General features: G+C 40.2%; 1 pseudogene; it reads right to left on the minus strand.

Annotated features, from left to right (window-relative positions):
- LOC142164069 (agmatine hydroxycinnamoyltransferase 1-like) overlaps positions 1-19,594 on the minus strand; it is a 30,877-nt pseudogene extending 11,283 nt beyond the window's left edge.
- Between the last annotated feature and the right edge of the window lie 766 nt (positions 19,595-20,360).

Here is a 20,360-nt window from a genome sequence, read left to right on the forward strand (position 1 = left end):
CAAATATAGATTAATGGAATATAACCATAAACGAGTTAAGAATCATTACCTCATAGTTCTCTCTGAAAAATCCTTGAATTATCGCCTCAATCCGAGCTCTCAAAGTCCCAAAAGTGAAAATGGGATAAAACCCTCGAATTTGGCCCTTTCTGCCTAGCGATTTCGCATCTGCGGGCTTCCAGTCGCACCTGCGATGCCGCACCTGTGGAAATTCCATCGCGGTTGCGGACTTGACTTAAGTCCCCTGGGTCCACATCTACGAGAGGAGGTCCGCACCTGCGGATGCGCTCCTACGACCAAGGAGCCGCACCTGTGACCTCATCGCTCCCACACACCTCCTTATTGCAGAAGCGAGGCTCCTTCTGCGTAAATCTTTCTGCACCTGTGACCTCATCGCTCCTGCACACCTCCTTATTGCAGAAGCGAGGCTCCTTCTGCGTAAATCTTTCTGCACCTGCGAACCCAGCCTGGGTTTCCCAAATCCGCTTCTGCGATCCTCCATTAGAACATGCGTGTCCACACCAGCGGCCAACCCCACCGCAGGTGCGATGACACCAGAAGTTGAAAAACTTCAGCAACTACACGAGTCCAAATTTCGATCCGTTAAGCCTCTGAAACACACCCGAGGCCCCGGGTACCTCAACCAAAAGTACCAATAGGTCATAAAATACCATACGAACTTAGTCTAGCCCTTAAATCACACCAAATAATGCTAAAAACACGAATCACCCTCCAATTCAGACATAATAAACTTTGAAACTTCAAACTTCTACAACCGATGTCGAAACATATCAAATCATGTCCGATTGACCTCACATTTTGCACACAAGTTATAACTGGCATTATAAACCTACTCCAACTTTCGGAAATCGAAATCCAACCTCGATATCAAAAAGTCCATTTCCGGTCAAACTTCCCAAAAATTCGACTTTCGCCATTTCAAGCCTAAATCAGCTATAGACCTCCAATTCACATTCCAGACACGCTCCCAAGTCCAAAATTACCCAAAGGAGCTAACGGAACCGACAAAACTCCATTCTGGAGTCGTCTTCACACAGTTTCACCTACAGTCAAAATTCTAAGATTTAAGCTTCCGTTTTAGGGACTAAGTGTCCCAAATCACTCCGAAACCACAAAAAAAATCTCCCGGCAAGTCACATAAGCAGAAAACGATACGGGGGAATCAGTAAATAGGGGATCGGGGCAAATACACTCAAAACAACCGGTCGGGTCATTACAAAAATGTCCACAACAATTATATCATTCGCTTAGTCAAATTGTTTTTTTGACTTATAGGATTATCATTTCTCTTGAATCCTATTCTACATTGAAAAATTTATAATAGCTTAGTGTGCCCCAATAAATAATTATTATTTCCAATAAAGTTTGATCTCAAAAAATAACTCATAGTTATATGAAGAAAAATCAGTCATTATTCAACATTCACCCAAATGATCAAGAGATAAGCTAAAATTAATTTTCGAACATAAGGTACTTACAACAAAATACAATATACTTTGGTTCTCCAATATATAATGTCTCCACAAGAATCACAAATTTCATAAGCCTTTACCATATTGACATTAAAAAATTATTCTCAGCGACATAAGGGGGGACAAAAATGATTGACAACAAAATACAAACATGAGTTCTTTTAGATATATGTATAATAACCATTTTGATAAAGTCATATTTAGTAGCACTCAACTATTCGTTCATGATCTCTAGCAGCATAAGTAAACTATAAAATATTGATGTATTAAGAAATTAAGTTTTACCACTGCTCAAAACAAATAACATATTTCCTCTTTAAAATGTTAAGAGAGAAAATTTGAAACATTCAAGATAAAGAGAACTACAAAAGCATGACTTATAAGACTAAAGAGATAACATGCATTCTCTTTCACAATACAAAATGCACATAAATAATAACACGCTACAAATTCACTACATCAAATAACGCATAGCCCGAAACACTAATAAAATTAGAGAAGATTATATTTATCATCTTATGGCCAAAGTTTATCTGCCTATTAATATTTTCACGAGAATAAGCATAAAAGAATAAATGTTGAAGAGGTATATATTAGTTCAATTATGCATACATGATACTTAGATATAATGTGTAACGACCCGATCGGTTGTTTTGAGTGTATTAGCCCCGATCCCCTATTTACAGCTTTCCCCATATCTATTTCTCCTTATGTGACTTATTGGGAGGTCTAGTTTTTGGTTTCGGGGTATTTTGGGACACTTAGTCCCTAAAACGGTAGCTTAAGTCTGAGGATTTTGACCGTAGTCAGAATTATGTGAAGATGACTCCAGAATGGAGTTTTGTCGGTTCTGTTAGCTCCATTGAGTGATTTTGGACTTAGGAGCATGTCCAGACTGTGAATTTGAGATCTGTAGCTAATTTAGGCTTGAAATGGCAAAAGTTAATTTTTTGAAGATTTTGACAGGAAGTGGACTTTTTGATATTGGGGTCGGATTACGATTCTGAAAGTTGGAGTAGGTATGTAATGTTGAATATGACTTGTGTGCAAAATTTGAGGTCCATCGGATGTGGTTTGGTATGATTCGGCATCGTTGGTAGAATTTGAAAATTTCGAAGTTCATTAAGTTTGAATTGGAGGGTGATTCATGTTTTTGTTGTTGTTTGACGTGTTTTGAGGGCTCAACTGAGTTTGTATGGTGTTTTAGGACTTGTTGGTATATTTAGTTGAGGTCCCGGGGGCCTCCGGTGTGTTTCAAATGTTTAACGGGTTGAAAATTGGACTTAGGAAAATTGCTGAAGCTTTGAAGCTTCTGGTAAAATTGCACCTACAGTGGGTGGCCGCAGGTGCGGGCACACATATGCGTTAGGCCAAGCGCAGAAGCGGGAATTGAGGAGATGGCCAAGGGTCGCAAGTGCGAGGAAATTTCCGCATCTGCTAGCGCGCAGATGCGCTTGAGGTTCTGCAGATGCGGAGAGTGAGCTGGAAGGGAAGATCGCAGAAGCGGACCTTTGTCCGCAGGTGCGCACGCGCAGGTGCGACCATTTGCTCGCCGATGCAGACCCAGTCGTCCCTTAAGTCATTTCTGCACCTGCGAGGTAAATTCTGCAGGTGCGGCGTCGTAGGTGCAATTGTGCGTCCGCAGATGCGGAAGAACTGGGCAGAATAATAGGATTTTGAGGGTTTGATTCCCATTTCGATTTTGGGAATTTGAGAGCTCGGTGTGAGGCGATGTTTCGAGGTTTCTTCAAGAAGATTGTTGGGGTAAGTGATTCTAACTTGGATTGGATTATATTTCATGAATCTATTGCTATTTTCATCATCTAATTAAGGATTTGAGTTGTAAATTTGGGGGGAAATGGTAGAAACTTCATAGGCTAAAATTTTGAGTTTTGGAAGGTGATTTGAGGTTAGATTCGAGTAATTCTTGTATGGTTGGACTCCTAAGTGGATGGGTGTTCATATTTTGTGACTTTTGTCAAATTTTGAGACATGGTCCGAGGGCGGGTTTGAGCGTATTTTGGATTTTAGCTTATAATTTTGTATTTTTCTTGTGGAATTGATTCTTTTAGCCTATATTAATTATATTGTACTGGTTGTGGCTAGATTCGAGGAGTTTGGAGATTGATTAGAGGGGCAAAGGCATTGCGGAGTAGGATTTTGCGCGGTTTGAGGTAAGTAACAGTTTTAAATCATGTCCTGAGGGTAAGAAACCCCGGAGTTTGGTATGATGTGATTATTTTGGAGGTGACGCACATGCTAGGTGGCGGGCGTGTGGGCATTCACCGTGGGGAATTGTGATTTGGTCCGTCCCGCGAAACTGTGGAGTCGAATAGCCTATCGTTAATTACTTGTTTTCTCTATCTTCTAGAAATTTGACTGTCATTCATGTTAGAAACCATGCTTAGGCCATATGATATAATTGTTGGGACCCTCAGCGGTCGAGTTCTTGTTGAATTAGCCGCTATTTGTTGTCTTGTGCTCAGTCACAGTTTTACTTGCGTGTCATACATCTGTTCCTTCTTTTTTTCTTGTTTATACTTGTTATTATTTCTTTTGGCTGATTTGTATGATTTCTGAAAGCCCGAGAGGGCTGGAAAGGTTAGTGACTGAGATAGGGCCTGAGTGCCGAGCTGTGAGCTATGAGGGTATATGGATTGGGTTGCACGCCGCAACGAGCCTTATGGCTATTTATGGACTGTGGATCGGGTTGCACGCCGCAACGAGCTTTATGGCTGCTTATATGATTGGGTCGGCCTGCACGCCACAATGATATAGCGCTTGGGCTGAAAGGAGCCCCTCCGGAGTCTGCACACCCCCCAGTGAGCGCACGTACCTATTGAGTGTGAGTACTAAGGGATAAGAGCTGAGTGATTGAGCTGTTGTGACGAGTTGAGTGACTGCTGCCCTTAGAGGTTGTACTTGCTTTTTCATTTGTTGATTCATTTAGTTGCTATATGTCATTGTTGTGAAATTTATGAAATATTCTATATTCGGATTTACCTGTACTTTAACTTTATAAAACCGATTAGATTTGAACTGCCGGATTTGAATGTATGTCTATTCTCAATTCCTTATTTATTTATGTTATTTTCTGAGTTGGTTGTACTCATACTACACCCTGCACTTCATGTGCAGATCCAGGTGTGTTTGTTCACGGAGGTCGTTGAGTTCGTGCCCGATCGAGTACCGGAGACTACGAGGTAGCTGCTGGTGTCCGCAGACCTTGTCTCTCCTTCTATGTTTTCTTTCTTTTCTGTATTGATACTTAGACACTATTTTTATTAGATTGGATATCTAGATGCTCATGACTCAGTGACACCCCGATGTCGGGCTATTTTTCTGCAATTATTCTTTTTTGGGTTTTACCCCCATTTTTATGAAACACTCCAATTATTTTAAATGTCTTAATTTATTTCTGTTAATTTTTGAAAGTTTTTTGGAAACTCCGGCTTGCCTAGTATCGCGATAGGCGCCAACACGACGGGTTAGGTTTTAGGGTCATGACATAATGTTACGCAAAAACATATCAAGTGGAAGATATTACCGTATGTTTTTAAAATCCATCAGAATTCGATAAGTAGTATTCTCCATAAGGACAAAGTGAATTATCCTTAAGATTGTCGTGAATCTTACAGAAAATACTTGATCACGAAACTTGTAGGGAATTCTTCAAAGATTGAGGCGTGTTAAAGACACTGTCTTTAGGGATATTTTATCCGGTTTGAGTGTATCCTCCAGGATTCAACAAACTCTTCTAGTGTAAAACTAGGAGCATAAACTGACAAATATTTATTATTAGTGGAAATCCAGCAAAAGGAAGGAGAGTATTTTTTGTATACTAAGTCTCACTCAATAAAAGGAATAATCTTGTCCATCTTCACAAGAATAATGGAAATGTATATATGGGTAAGGAAAGATAAGAATATTATAATGACTAATTATTGGTCATAATGGACTAACAGCTAGAATAGAAATAATTACCCATTATGTGAAATAATAAAGACACACTAAATGCCAATAGAATGAATCTACACATTTTAAAGCAAGAGTTTGAACACTTCCATTTGGGATACTAACTCATTTTCTAACAATCCCTCGCGTATCTCAAAAGGAATTGAAGGATAGAATATTTTGCTGGATTATTTTTTACATATAAGTATAATGCATCGAATCTGGTGTCTCGTAGACTTTGAACCAAAACTAGAAAAAATAAGATTAAGCTTACAGAACAATTGGTGAAGTTCAGAACTTCTATGAACCAAAAATTCTTTTGTAAGACTGGGGTCTTATCTATCACATTATACTCGCACAATCTTTGTCGTTATCGCGGTTTTGCGCTAAAAGGCCATGCACACACCTAGTTTTCATGAGTGCTTTAGAAATTTTGTCACAAATTTCATAGGAGCGGCCCCACTCCACACTCATATAGGTCCATCCATCAAGTGTATTCTGCAGCGCAATACACTATCTATAAAAGGCTATGGATTATTGGATTAAGAGTTTAATAACTTAGCCTCACATTCCTTGCAGTCTTGCACTATATACACACATCATAGGAAGAGACATAATTTAATAGTGCACATTTGATCAACTAATGACTTGTTATTACCCATATGAACATATTTCATGGGATCTCCAATCACATAGGTTGGGTTACCATCATTGTTGATATATCTCAAATTAGCAAAAGTCTCAACCCCTCGATGTTTCACTTATAAGTCAAAGGATTGGCCAAATCCTCTTTTGACTACACATTATATGTATGAAATAATTCGCATCTCTAAGCAATTGCTTTATCACATTATATATTAAGAAAATGTGTCTACTCTTCCCATTCAAAGATTTATTTTTCTTACAATTGTTATTGCGCCTTGGCAATCACAATTCATCGACATAATTATTGTCGATTTAACTCACCAAGAGGTTCCTTAATCAACCTCACTTGCAGGCAATTTTAATACCACAACACCCACCAAAAGGTGATCACACAATCACTATAGAGCTTTTCTCATCTGAATCAGAGATTCGATATCATCATTGTATCCTTCTAATATAGTGGAAAATTTACATACAGAATACTAACTCATAGTACTTCTCAAAAAAGGCATAAAATTGTCACGACCCAATTCTCCCCCCATAAGACGTCGTGACGACACCTAGTCTCTACGACTAAGGAAGCCTAACACAATGCGCAAATAACAAAATGGAAGTAAAACTTAATAACTAACTGCAACAGATAACTAAATAACTGGTAATAATGTCGTTCCGCATGTACAACAACCAACACTCTAGTGATACTCAGTATTCCCAAAACCCGAAACATCATAAGTCACAAGCTATAGAAGGAACTAGTATCTCTATACACCAAAGTCTAATAAAAGAAGTACATAAGGTAATTGACATAGGAGAGAATAGAAGGTGACTCCGAGGTCTGCGGACGTTGCAGATATACCTTGAAGTCTCCAAGCTGTCACTGCTCACTGGTGATGTGGCCGATAATAAGCACTTGGATCTGCACAAAAAATATGTGCAGAAGAGTAGCATGAGTACACCACAATGGTACTCAGTAAGTGCCAAGCCTAACCTCGGTAGAGTAGTGACGAGGTCAAGTCCGGGACCTACTGGGATATAATAATAAGACAGATAATATAATAAAATGAAGTAAAATGGAGAATTTAACAAAAAGAATTCATAGAGAAATAACAACACAGCACAATGTGATAACAACAGGGGCGTTCCCGAGGTACCATCTCGTAGTCCCAATAGTAAATACTCAACAGGGGACCTCGTGAGATACCGTCTCGTAGTCTCAAAATTAAATATGTAGAGAGAACTCCCGAGATACCGCCTCGTAGTCTCAAAAATAAATGTGCAGGGGAGATCTCCCGAGGTACCGCCTCGTAGTCCCAAAAGTAAATATGCAGGGAGAACTCCCGAGGTCTCGCTTCGTAGTCTCAAAAGTAAATGTGCAAGGAGAACTCCCGAGGTACCGCCACGTAGTCTCAAAAGTAAACACACATCTCAACCAATAAATACAATAGTTAACAGCAAGAACCCTACAGTTAAGACTGATAAAGGTCAAGGAAAAATAGGAAATCAACTAGGCTTGCTACACAGAGTTCAAATAAGCAGTTAAAGCACGTAGACATGCGATATTACACTAAACATGATAACTACACATATTGGTATAACTCAATTTAGAATAAAAACATATTACTACTCAGTAAAAATGGGGTTTACAACAAATAATCTGTGTACGCACTCGACACCTCGCGTACACGGCGCTCATATATCACAACAGTACCAAATCCTAAAGGGATTTCCCCCACATAAGGTTAGGAAAGCCACTTACCTCGAACCAAGCTCAATCAATCAGTAAGAATCCCCTTTTCTCGATTATCCGACTCTGAATGGCCCAAATCTAGCCAAAACCAAATATATATCATAAATACAACTATAATAGACTAATCTAACTAATGAAATCAAGACTTTAACAAAAATTTCAAAAATCGTCCTAAAACGTCGGCCCAGACCCTTATCTCAGAATTAGATAAAAGTCACAAAATATGAACACCCATTCACTCACGAGTTCACTCGTATCAAAATCATCCAAATCTGATATCAAAATCCCAATCAAAACTCAAAAATCTAGTTGAAGAACTTCTCCCATATTTCCCTAATATTGCAACCCAAATCTGAAATTAAAGGATGGAATTAATGATAGATTAGTGAGACATAACCAAAAACAAGTGAAAAATCAATTCCCAATCGATGTCTCTAAAAATCCCTCAAAGTCTCGTCCAAATATGAGCTCTCAATCTCAAGTTTTGATAAAAATGGCTAAACCCTTGTTTTAGAAATGTTATAGACTGCCCTGGTATTTCCTTCTTTGCGAACGCGATCACACCCTCGCGAACGTGACCCCCACTTCGCGAACGCGAAGAAAAATTCTTCTCCTGCCTCTAGATTCTCTTCGCGAACGCGGGACTCCCCTTGCGAACGTGAAAAAGGAAACAAGCAACTGGAAAACCAAAAAAAATCTACAATGTTTCACAAGTCCAAAATAATCTGTTAACCACCCGAAACCAACCCGAGGCCCCGAGGACCTCAACCAACATACCGACAGGTCTTAAAACCCATACGAACTTAGTCGAGCCTTCAAATCACATCAAACAATGCTAAAAACATGAATCACCCTCCAATTCAAACTTAATGAACTTTGAAACTTCAAACTTTTACAACCGATGCCGAAACCTATCAAATCACGTCTCATTAACCTCATATTTGCACACAAGTCATAATTGACATTACGGACCTACTCCAACTTCCGGAATTGGAATCCGACCCCGATATCAAAAGGTCCACCTCCGTTCAAACTTCCCAAAACTTCAACGTTTGTCATTTCAAGCCTAATTTAGCTATAGACCTCCAAAACACAATCTGGACACGCTCCTAAGTCCAAAATCACCCATCGGAGCTAACGGAACCGACGAAACTCCAATCGTCTTCACACAGTTCCAACTACAGTCAAAATACTAAGACTTAAGCTTTCGTGTTAGCGACTAAGTGCCCCTAATCACTCCAAAACCACAAACAGAACCTCTCGGCAAGTCACATAAGTAGAAAAAGATACAGGGAAAGTAGTAAATAGGGGATCATGGCTAATACACTCAAAAAGACCGGCCGGGTCATTACATCCTCCCCTTTTAAAATAATCGTTCATCCTCGAGCGACCATAGAGACATACCTAAAGTGGTGAAAAGATGAGGACAGCGGCTGCGCATATCATGCACGGTCTCCCAAGTTGCCTCCTCGACCGGCTGACCAATCCATTGAACCTTCACTGACGCAATGTTTCTAACCTCTGCTTTCAAACCTGCCTATCCAAATTAGCCATCGGCTCCTCAACATAAGATAAATCCTTATCCAACTGGAGTGAGGTGAAATCCAACACATGAGACGAATCGTCGTGATACTTTCGGAGCATGGAAACATGGAACACTGGGTGAACTGCAGTGAGATTAGTTGGTAATGCAAGTCTGTAAGCCACCTCCCCAACTCTCTAAAGGATCTCAAAAGGCCTAATTTACATAGGGCTCAACTTGCAATTTTCCCCAAATCTCATAACACCCTTCATGGGCGAAACTCGGAGCAAGACCCGCTCTCCAACCATGAATGTAACATCGCGAACCTTCTGATCTACATAACTCTACTATCTTGACTGGGCTATACGAAGTCCATCCTGAATCACCTTAACCTTCTCTAGAACATCCTGGACCAAGTCTGTACCCAATAACCTAGCCTCGCCCGACTCGAACCAACCAACTGGAGACCGACATCGCCTCCCATATAAGGCCTCATACGGTGCCATCTGGATGCTCGACTGATAAATATTATTGTAAGCAAACTCCGCAAGTGGTAAGAACTGGTCCCAAGCACCACAAAAATCTATCACACAAGCACGGAGCATATCCTCCATTATCTGAATAGTGTGCTCGAACTATCCGTCTGTCAGAGGGTGAAATGTTATGCTCAACTCAACCCTAGTACCCAACTCCTATTGTATAGCCCTCCAGAATCGTGAAGTAAAATGTGTACCCCAGTCAGAGATGATAGATACCGGTATGCCACAAAGCCTGACAATCGCGCGGATATAAATTCGAGCCAATATCTCGAAAAAATAGGTAGCCATCACATGAATGAAATGAGCTGACTTGGTTAGCCTATCCACAATCACCCAAACTGCATCAAACTTCCGCTGAGTCCGTGGAAGCCCAACAACGAAATTCATAGTGATCTGCTCCTATTTCCACTTTGGAATCTCTAACTTCTGAAGTAATTCGCCTGGCTGCTGATGCTCATAATTTACCTGCTAGCAATTCAGACTCCGAGCTACATATTCCACTATGTCCTTCTTCATTCTTCTCCACCAGTAATGTTCCCTCAAGTCCTGATACATCTTCGCGGCACCCGGATGAATGGAGTACCGCGCACTGTGAGCCTCCTAGAGAATAAACTCATGCAACCCATCTACATTGGGCATACATAGCCTGCCATGCATCCTCAACGCACCATCAACTCCAATAGTGACCTCCTTAGCATCACCGTGCTGAACCGTGTGCTTAAGGACAAGCAGGTGGGGTTCATCATACTGACGCTCTCTGATATGATCATAAAGAGAAGGCCGAGAGACCACACAAGCCAACACTCGACTCGGCTCAGAAATATACAATCTAACAAACAGGCTGGCTAAGGCCTGAACATCCAATGCCAATGGCCTCTCTGCTGCTGGTAGATATGCTAAGCTCCCCAAACTCTCCGCCCGGCGACTCAAGGCATCGGCTACCACATTGGCCTTTCAGGGATGGTACAAAATGGTGATATCATAATCCTTAAGCATCTCCAACCACTTCCACTAATTCAAGTTAAGATCCTTCTGTTTGAACAGATGCTGCAAACTCCGGGGATCGGTGTAGATCTCACAAGGGACACTGTACAAATAGTGCCACCCAATCTTCAAGGCAAGAACAATAGCTGCTAACTCGAGGTCGTGGAAAAGATAGTTCTTTTCATGCACCATCAGCTATCTGGACGTGTAGGCAATCACCCTACCGTCCTGCATCAACACTGCGTCGAGACAATCCGCGACGCATCACAATATACAGTATAAGACCCCGAACCTGTAGGCAATACCAATATTGGGGCAGTAGTCAAAGCCATCTTGAGCTTCTGAAAGCTCTCTTCACTCCTTTTGTCTACCTGAACAGAGCACCCTTCTGGGTCAGCCTGGTCATAGGTTCTGCAATAGATGACAAACCCTCTACAAATTGATAGAAATACCCCGCCAAACCAAGAAAACTCCGGATCTCCATAGCTGAGGACGGTCTAGGCCAACACTGCACTGCTTCAACCTTCTTCGGAACCACCTGGATCCCATCACTCGATACTACATGATCCAAGAATGCCACTGGGTCTATCCAAAACTCACACTTTGAAAATTTTGCATATAACGTATTTTCTCTCAAAGTCTGAAGCGTAGTCCTCAGGTACTGCTCATGATCCTCCCGAGTCCGGGAGTACACCAGAATGTCGTCAATAAACACAATGACGAATGAGTCAAGATAGGGTCGGAACACACTGTGCATCAAGTGCATAAATGATGTTGGGGCGTTGGTCAGCCCAAATGACATTACAAGAAACTCATAGTGACCATATCGAGTCCTGAAAGCAGTATTCGGGATATCTAGCTCCCGAATCTTCAATTGATGATAGCCTGAATGTAAGTCAATCTTGGAAAACACTCTGGCACCGTGTAATTGATCAAATAGGTCATCAATACGAGGCAATGGATACATGTTCTTTACTGTGACTTTGTTCAACTAGCAGTAATCAATACACATCTGCATAGAACCATCATTCTTCTTCACAAATAAGATAGGATCACCCCAAGGTGACACACTGACCGAATAAAGCCCTTATCAAGCAACTCCTGTAACTGCTCCTTCAACTCAGGAGGAGCCATACGATATGGACGAATAGAGATGGGTTGAGTGCCCGGCAATAACTCAATGCCAAAGTCAATATCTCTGCCGGGCGACATGCCTAGAAGATCAGCTGGAAAAATATCCGGAAAGTCCCTCACTACTGGAACTGACTCAACTATAGGGGTATCAATACTAACATCTCTCACACAAGCTAGATACACGTCACACCCCTTCTCAACCATTCGTTGAGCTTTAAGAAATGAAATAACTTTGCTCGGAGTATACTCTAAGGTACCACTCCACTCTAATCGCGGTGATCATGGCATAGACAGCATCACGGTCCTAGAGTGACAATCAAGAATAGCATAATGGGGTGACAACCAGTCCGCGCCCAAAATAACATCAAAGTCTACCATACTTAGCAATAATAAATCGGCTCTGGTCTCAAAACCACTAAGAACAACCAAACACGACCGATATACACGGTCAACAATAATAGAATCTCTCACATGTGTAGACACATAAATAGGAGAACTCAAAGAATCACGGGCTACGCCAAAATAAAGAGCAAAATAAGAGGACGCATAGGAATAAGTGGAGCCTGGATCAAATAAAACTGACGCATCTCTATGACAAACCGGAACAATACCTGTAATGATAGAGTCGGAAGTAATTTCCCCTATGCGAGCAATAATAGCATAATATACGGCCTGGCCTCCCCCTCTAGGGTGACCTCGACCTCCCTGACCTCCACCTCGAGCTGGCTGAGCAGGTGGGGCGGTAGCTGGTGCTGTAACCATAGCCTGAGAACCCGATGGAGCACGCTGAGCTTGAGAAGTCTGTAGAGGTGCACCCCTCTTAAGCGTGGGGCAATCCCTCACCATATGGGGAGTGTTGCCACACTCAAAATAAGATCTCGGAGGGCATGGATTCTGTGACTGGCTCGGGCCAGGTCTGCTGGACTGACTGCTAAAAGCACTTTGTACATGAGGTGCACTAGATACTGGCAGTGCATAATAAGGCTCCTGGGGCCTTGAAAGGGCTGGAATACCACTGGTGATTGGACGTGCTGAATGGATGGAGCGACTCACATAACCCCTACCATGACGAACTGCAGCAGAGGCACGAGTACCACTATAAGTGCCAGATTCTCGAGACTTCTTGGCATCCCTCTACTCTCTCTCCCGAGCAAGCATACTCTCCAATATCCTAGCAATACTCACAAACTGCTGGTAAGAAATATCCATCTCCAACTCCCATACCATGCTAAGCCTGATACTGGGGTGGAGTCCCTCAATAAACCGACGAACCCTCTCTCGAACTGTAGAAACCAAGGCTGGTGCATGTCGGGCCAAATCGCTGAAGCGAACTGCATACTCTGACATAGTCATAGAACTCTGGCACAACTGCTCAAACTCCGAGCGCTATGTGTCTTTGAGACTATGGGGAACATACTCATTCAAGAACATGTCCGAGAATTGAATCCATGTAAGTGATTCTGCATCAACCGGACTACCCAACTCTTAAGCATGCCACCACTGATAGGTTGCCCCTCTAAGCTGGAATGTAGTAAAAGAAACCTCACTCGACTCCGCTACGAGCATAGTACAAAGAATACGGTGACAATCCTCCAAAAAAACCATGGCATTCTTTGATTCCAATCCACTAAAGGTAGGAGGATGGTACTTCTTGTACCTCTCAAGACTGAGCTGCTTCACCTCAGAAACTGATGCCCTAACCTCAGGCTGAACTGGAGCTACCGGCTGCATTGGTATAATCTCTAGAACTTGGTCGACCTAAACCCGCTGCTCTGGAGTACCGGCGATGGGAGTCTGTGCTCCTCCCCGGGCTTGAGATGTGGCAGGAGCAAGTGGGATCAACCCTGCCTGAGCTAGAGTGCCAAACATGCTCAAAAACTGGGCAAGAGTCTCCTGAAGTGCAGGGGTAGTAACAGGCAACTCAGGTGCCTGCTCCCCTACTGGAGCTACTGGTGGCTCTACTGCAGCAGTCGTGCAGGTGCTCTGGCTGCACCACGTGGTATTTCTCGTCCTCTGCCCTGACCCCGGCCTTTTGCGGCTCCAACAAGGAGCCTGGGTATATGATCATCGGATCTAGTTGTGTGTGTCCTCACCATCTGTGTGAGAATAGAAAGACAAGAGTTTAAAATTTTGAAGTCAACAAATGCGCACGATAAGGAATCAAAGAAGTGAAGATTTTCCTAACATTTCTATAGCCTCCCGAAGATAAGTACAGACGTCTTTGTACCGATCCATGAGACTCTATTAAAATTGCTTGTGGCTCATGACACCTATGAACCTAGAGCTCCGATACCAACTTGTCATGACCCAATTCTCCATCCGTAAGATATCATGACGGAACCTAGTCTCTACGTCTAGGTAAGCCTAACACAATGCGGAAATAACAAAATGGAAGTAAAACTTAACAACTAACTGCAACAGATAACTAAATAACTGGTAATAATGTCATTCCGCATGTACAATAACCAACACTCTAGTAATACTCAGTATTCCCAAAACCCGAAACATCATAAGTCACAAGCTATAGAAGGAACTAGTATCTCTATACACCAAAGTCTAATAAAAGAAGTACATAAAGAAAATGGACATGAGAAAGATTAGAAGGGGACTCCGAGGTCTGCGGACGCGGCAGATATACCTTGAAGTCTCCAAACTGTCACTGCTCACTGGTGATGTGGCCGATAATAAACACTTGGATCTGCACAAAAAATATGTGCAGAAGAGTAGCATGAGCACACCACAATGGTACCCAGTAAGTGCCAAGCCTAACCTCGGTAGAGTAGTGACGAGGTCAAGTCCGGGCCCTACTGGAATATAATAATAAGACAGATGATATAATAAAATGAAGTAAAATGGAGAATTTAACAGAAAGAATTCACAGAGAAATAACAACACAGCACAATGTGATAACAACAGGGGCGTTCCCGAGATACCATCTCGTAGTCCCAAAAGTAAATACTCAACAGGGGATCTCTTGAGATACCGTCTCGTAGTCCCAATATTAAATATGCAGAGAGAACTCCCGAGATACCGCCTCGTAGTCTCAAAAGTAAATATGCAGGGGGATCTCCCGAGGGACCGCCTCGTAGTCCCAAAAGTAAATATGCAAGAAAAACTTTTGAGGTCTCGCTTCGTAGTCTCAAAAGTAAATGTGCAAGGAGAACTCCCGAGGTACCACCACGTAGTCTCAAAAGTAAACACACAGCTCAACCGATAAATACAACAGTTAATAGCAAGAACCCTACAGTTAAGTCTGATAAAGGTCAAGGAAAAACAGGAAATTAACTAGGCATGCTGACATAGTTCAAATAAGCAGTTAAAGCACGTAGACATGCAATATTAGACTAAACAGGATAAATACACATATTGGCATAACTCAATTATAAATGAAAACAAGTTAATACTCAGTTAAAATTAGGTTTTACAATAAATAACTCGTGTATTCACTCGTCACCTCGCATACACGGCGCTCACATATCACAACAGTACCAAATCCTAAGGGACTTTACCCACATAAGGTTAGGCAAGCCACTTACCTCGAACCAAGCTCAATCAATCAGTAAGAATGCCCTTTCCTCGATTAGCCGACTCCGAATGGCCCAAATCTAGCCAAAACCAAATACATAACATAAATACAACTATAATAGACTAATCTAATTAATGAAATCAAGACTTTAACAAAAATTCCAAAAATCGTCCTAAAATGTCTATCGGGGCCTACTTCTCGGAATTGGATAAAAGTCACAAAATACGAACACCCATTCACTCACGAGTTCACTCATACCAAAATTATCCAAATCCGATATCAAAATCCCAATCAAAACACAAAAACTTAGTTGAAGAACTTCTCCCATTTTCCCCAAAGTTTTCAACCCAAATCTGAAAATAAAGGATGTAATTAATGATAGATTAGTGGGATATAACCAAAAATAAGTGAAGAATTATTACCCAATCGATGTCTCTGAAAATCCCTCAAAATCGCGTCCAAATTCTAGCTCTCAATCTCAAGTTTTGGTAAAAATGACTAAACCCTCATTTTAGAAATGTTATAGACTGCCCAGGTATCACACCCTCGCGTTCGCGTTGAACAATTAAACACTAACCAAAACTCCCTCCTTCGCGAACGCGATCACACCCTCGCGTTCGCGTTGAACAATTAAACACTAACCAAAAATCCCTCCTTCGCGAACGCGAGTGACCTCTTGCGAATGCATAGCTTCCACTGCATGCTGCTTCGCGAACGCGTTCTCCACTATGCGAACGTATAGAACAAAGCCTTGGGGTCCCAGCTGCTCTATTTCCTCTACGCGAATGCGATGCCCTTCACGTGTTCGTGATGCACTACTGACCTAAACCTTCACGAACGCGACCCACACTTCGCGAACTCGAAGAACAATTATTCTCCTGCCTCCAGCTCCTCTTCGCGAACGTGGGACTCCCCTCACGAACGCGAAGAAGGAAACCAGCAACTGGAAAACCAGAAAAAATCTGCAATCTTTCACGAGTCCAAAATGATCCGTTAATTACCCTAAACCAACCATATGAACTTAATCAAGCCTTCAAATCACATCAAACAACGCTAAAAATACGAATCACCCTCCAATCAAGCTTAATGAACTTTGAAACTTCAAACTTCTACAACCGATGCCGAAACCTATCAAATCACGTCCGATTGACCTCAAATTTTGCACACAAATCATAATTGACATTACGGGCCTACTCCAACTTCCGGAATCAGAATCCGACCCCGATATCAAAAGGTTCACCTCCGATGAAACTTCCCGAAAATTCAAACTTTCGTCATTTAAAGCCTAATTTAGCTACAGATCTCCAAAACACAATCCGGACACGCGCCTAAGTCCAAAATCATCCAACGGAGCTAACAGAACCGACGAAACTCTATTCCAGAGTCATATTCACATAGTTTCAACTACTGTCAAAATTTTAAGACTTAAGCTTCTGTTTTAGGGACTAAGAGTCCCTAATCACTCCAAAACCACAAACAGAACCTCCCGGTAAGTCACATAAGCAGAAAATGATACGGGGAAAGAAGTAAATAGAGGATTGGGGCTAATACACTCAAAACGACCAGTCGGGTCATTATAAAAATCATCTCAAGTGCTTTTTAAAATATTCAACACATAATAGAATTTATTTTCTTTTGGTATCTTTCATACTCAAATACCAAAGTAAAATTTTTAAAACATAGAAGCATCTTTAACTTCTACAGAAATATTTTAAATTGGAAACAGGTAATAAATCAACAATTTCTTCACCCAAATATTTAAGAAACCCAAAGTTAAATATTGTGACCCCCACATTTTCAAAGTTATTAAGGTAGAGGGATAAGATTTTTCATAATTTATAAGAAGTATTACCAAATTAATAAATCATTCTTCTTGTTCTTCAACTTGGGTGTAGGACACGAAATTAACTTTGTTTGCACAAATACGCTTAGTAGCACACGAGTCTAACACTCAATCTCTTGCATTAGCCATAAGATTCGCTTGAGAAATGTCCACAATAATTATATCATCCGCTTAGTCAAATTTATTTTTGACTTATAGGATTATCATTTCTCTCGAATCCTCTTCTACATTGAAAGATTTATAATGGCTTAGTGTGCCCCAATATATAATTAATTTCCAATAAAATTTGATCTCAAATAAATAACTCATAGTTATATGAAGGAAAATCAATCATTATTCAACATTCACCCAAATGATCAAGAGATAAGCTAATATTAATTTTAGAACATAAGGTACTTACACCAAAATACAATATATTTTGGTTCTCCAATATATAATGTCGCCACAAGAATCACAAATTTCGTAAGGCTCTACCATATTGACATTAAAAAATTATTCTCACTGACATAAGGGCGGACAAAAATGATTGATAATAAAATAGATACATGAGTTCTTTTAGATATATGTATAATAACCATTTTGATAAAGTCATATTTAGCATCACTCAACTATTCATTCATGATCTCTAGCAGCATAAGTAAACTGTAAAATATTGACGTATTAAGAAATTAAGTTTTACCACTTCTCAAAATAAATAACATATTTCCTCTTTAAAATGTTAAGAGAGAAAATTTAAAACATTCAAGATAAAGAGAACTACAAAAGCAACACTTATAGGACTAAAGAGATAACATGCATTCTCTTTCACACTACAAAATACACATAAATAATAACACGCTACAAATTCACTACAGCAAATAACGCATAGCCTGAAACACTAATAAAATTAGAAGAGATTATATTTATCATCTTATAGCCAAAGTTTATCTGCCTGTTAATATTTTTACGAGAATAAGCCTAAAATAATAAATGTTAAAGAGGTATATATTAGTTCAATTATGCATATCTGGTACTTAGATATAATATTGCGCAAAAACATATCAAGTGGAAGATATTACTGTATGTCTTTAAAATCCATCAGAATTCTATAAGTAGTATTCTACATAAGAACAAAATGAATTATCCTTAAGATTGTCGTGAATCTTACAGAAAATACTTGATCACGAAACTTGTAGGGAATTCTTCAAAGCTTGAGACGTGTCAAAAACATTGTCCTTAAGGATATTTCACCCGGTTTGGGTTTATCCCCTAGGATTCAACAAGCTCTTCTAGTATAAAACTAGGAGCATAAACTGACAAAGATTTATTATTGGTAGAAATCCAGCAAAAGGAAGGAGAGTATTTTCTGTATACTAAGTCTCACTCAATAAAAGGAATAATTTTGTCCATCTTCAGAAGAAGAATGAAAATATATATATGGTTAAGAAAAGATAAGAATATTATAATGACTAATTATTGGTCATAATGGGCTAACGGCTAGAATAGAAATAATTATCCATTATGTGAAATAATAAAGACACACTAAATGCTAATAGAAATGAATCTAGACATTTTAAAGCAAGAATTTGAATATTTCCTTTTTAGATACTAACTCATTTTCTAACATGAGTTGGCGAGAAACTGGGGAGTAAAATGGAATATTTTTCACAACTATATCATTTTCTGTATAAGGAGTTAATCCGTGGAGCGAATATTCTTCTTTCACCCATTTAGTCATAAACTTTGTGCCCTTATGCTCAAACCCAATTAGCGGAGGGTTCCTAGGGGTGTCAATGGTACGATCACAAAAAGGAAGTGGATTGACTTTGAGGCCTCGAGTGGCTTGGCTCCTTATGGAACCAAGAAGTGGTTGGCCGAACTGCGATCAGCCACACGGTGGTGGATTGTAAATCCAACAACCATGAAGCCACAAGTGAATCAAGTAATATGAATTTGGGTCAAATCATCAACACTTTTGAAGCTAGAGTGTAAGTTAAGAAGAATTGGTAAAGGCTTGAGGAGTATTGAATGATCAAGTGCACTCTCCACTGATGCTTCAATAAATTTGACACCCTTATCATTTAGTAAAATGACAAGATTACCCTTTCATCTTTGCCTAGTCTCCCTGTCATTTCCCTATAAATGGCTAAAGTTTTTTGAAGTCCTAACTCAATTGCAGAATTTGGTGAGGCGGGTAGGTGATATGCATAGGTTACTGCAATAGGGCATCATAAGCGAAATTATTGAAGGAGGGGTAATTATTTCAAATTAAGGCTCGATCATGGATTTTGTTGTATAATTAACAATATTTTATAGTTTTCAATAACTATTCCATTGCTTGAAAGAATATTGAATTTACTATATTGTATAATTAATAATATTTTATAATCTTCAATGATTGTCAATACAATCTCTCAATATAATCTTCTGGATCATTGAAGATTATACGGTATAATTTATTGGATTTGAATCACTCACGATATTAAAAACGATTTCAACAACGATGTAATAGTGATTTGCATGTTCATCGTGAACAAGTCCAAATTGGAGAATTTAAATAACAACTTTCATTGTTATACTTTCAAAAATACTCATGCATTAAAATAATAACATCGCATTAAGGTACAATATAATTGCACATTCGTAGAACTGTAATAAGTTTTTGTGGTAAACCTTTAACAATTTTCAATTCCTTGATTTAAAATTGTTAGGATGAAGCTTAGATGAGCTATGGAGGAAGAATGAATAAGAAAACCCTAGAAGGGTCCAGAAGAAGAGAGAGAAGTAAAAAGAGAAAATGACCATCTGCCTTTTTTTATTTCATTTAGGAGTATTTATATTTATAGCAATAAATGTGTATTTACAAGTAATTAGGACCGGATCCTATACAATGTCTATTGGGCCTATTATGTAGAAGGACTATCATTCTGGGCTCTAGCACCCCCCTCCCCCTACCCCAATCAAGCCTGAGGGTGAAGAAACGCCAAGCTTTCC

Source organism: Nicotiana tabacum, chromosome 9, assembly GCF_000715075.1.
Source record: "Nicotiana tabacum cultivar K326 chromosome 9, ASM71507v2, whole genome shotgun sequence".
NCBI classification, from domain to species: Eukaryota; Viridiplantae; Streptophyta; class Magnoliopsida; order Solanales; family Solanaceae; genus Nicotiana; species Nicotiana tabacum.